This window comes from Crocodylus porosus, unplaced genomic scaffold (assembly GCF_001723895.1).
Source record: "Crocodylus porosus isolate Cpor-Errol unplaced genomic scaffold, CroPor_comp1, whole genome shotgun sequence".
Lineage (NCBI taxonomy): Eukaryota > Metazoa > Chordata > Crocodylia > Crocodylidae > Crocodylus > Crocodylus porosus.
The window spans coordinates 35,015,694-35,017,933 of NW_017728947.1; positions in this window are offsets into that span (position 1 = coordinate 35,015,694).

Sequence of the window (2,240 nt, forward strand, 5' to 3'; positions counted from 1 at the left end):
AATTTCTAGCCTGCTCTTTGACATACACACATACGTCTGCATAAAAGGAAGGCTATGCAGACATGGTAGAATATAGTCATTGACCTTTTACAATGTGCTGTAATAAAATGATGAAGAAGGACGGATAGGGGAAAAAATCAAAGTGTCTCTACATCAAAGGCAGAGAAAGAATCCAGTTAGCATGAGCGGATGTGGGGAAATCTAGCAAGGGACAGAAAGGGTATCTACATTTGCAGAAAGGCCTGGCATCCCCTTGTCCAGACCCCTATCAATCTTGCAAGAAAAGTTGACAGGTGAGGAAAGTCAAAGAGCAGCTGAAGGATTCCAAAATCAAAGGACTTTGAAACCTGGATCAGAGACTGAAGCTCAGTTTTCCCCATCTGCTTTGAATTTATTGCTGCTAATGTGGAAGCAGCCTCTGTTTTGAATGAACATGTTGGACCAGAGGGGTCATTTAACATTTCCATCATTCTTAGGAAAGGATAATGAAGATCCTCTCTTTCTTATTTAACCCCTTCAGAATCAAACAGGTACAAATCAACAATTTAAAATGAGATTGCAGGAGAGAAAAATTTGCCACCTTTCCTTAATAGTAAAAGGATATTTTGTTTGCATAACCCCTGTTCTAGTCAACTGTTCCCACCCCCAGTCACTTCTTTCCTAAGTCAACTTGCTCCCCTAGAAAAACAAGGTTATTGCCTGGACTCCACACTGCCTATTTTAAAAATTACGGAGATCTCTCTAACCAAGGCACAATCAAATACCTAGATTGAAAGCTAGGAACAAGCTATACTATCTAAATATGATCCATAAGATAGAATTACAGCTGTTGCATTCGGGTGTCCAAATCTTATATCATTTGGACACTTTGAATGGATCAAGGGAATCCAGCCCTTAAAATAGTTTGCTAATTTGAATCTAGCCCTGTTTTGTAGTTACCAAAAAATATTTGATGCTTTTTTATCAAGCTGTGTGAAGTAAATGGGTGTGTCTCTGGTTTCTATCCTAAGGACTCCCTGGCCACATCCACATGTGCTTGGACCCCAGGGACAGTTAGCAGTGGCACACCTTGTGCCACTGCTGCTTGTCCCCAGGGAACACCTATGCCACGTGCCCTTTGGTGTGCGTCAGGTTACCCTGGGTGGGGTAGGAGAGGCTGGGGTTTTCACTGGGCTGGCCCCAGCTGCCTTACCTGGTGTCCAGGAGGCCACCTGGGGCTGCAGCAGCATTGATCCTGCTGTGTGGAGCCTGTCTGGCCAGGCTCCAGTTTTGAGCACCACATGCTGCCCCTGCTTGCACTTCTCCACTTTTTTTTCCCCCATGGGTTTTTTAGACCCCTGGATATCCATGGGTCAAAAAAAACCCCAGCGTGGAGAATTACTGAATGTATATTATGTGCCACTGCAAACATGCCACATACCGTATGGCTGTGCTTGTCTGGATGCGGCCCCTGAATATTGGCAGGGATCAAACCTAAGGCTTTGAGCTCCAAAATTATAAGCCTCTACCAGCTACACCATATAACTAACATAATGTGTAGGTAATGAACTCGTGTCTGTCACACACACACCATAATGGTGGCATCGATACGCGAGGCACCAAGGTGGCGAGCCCCCCCGCCCTTCCCCGCAACCATCACAAAAGGGTAAAACAAATGCTGCCATACATTACTTTCGTTATCAGAGCGTCACCAACATAGGTGAGGTCAGCTAGTCTGCAACGTCAAATAAGGCCGGGACACAGAACCCTGAGAGGAAATAGGTGAAAACAGCCAGCTCACTGCTGAGCGCGTCACCTGAGTGATATAAGGGAGCGCACAGCTGCACCCAGGCGAGATCATTCGTCACCCGCTTCGAGTATCACAAGGGACGCTAGCCTGATCATCTAGCTTCCGCGTCCCGTTCGCGATTAGCAACCGCCAAATGCTGCTTCATTGCCGGCCCTGACATGATTAGCAGTCTACTTCTCTGCATCTCGTTTCTCTCCTCAACGCTCACTGTGAGTAAATAAACCTCTACCTTCAACTACTTTCCGCCTCCGTGACTATCATGATGTAAAAATCGCGGTTCGTTTCTCGGGAGGCGAAAAAAACCTTCAGCCACAGACACACTCTATTAGCAACACAAAAGGTATATATTTGCAAATAGGGTCAGAGAGTGAGACAAAAGATCAAACCCTCTGCTGCCCCCGAGGGAAACTGCCCAGCTGGCTTTATCCCCTCTCTCCTGACCACGTGTGCA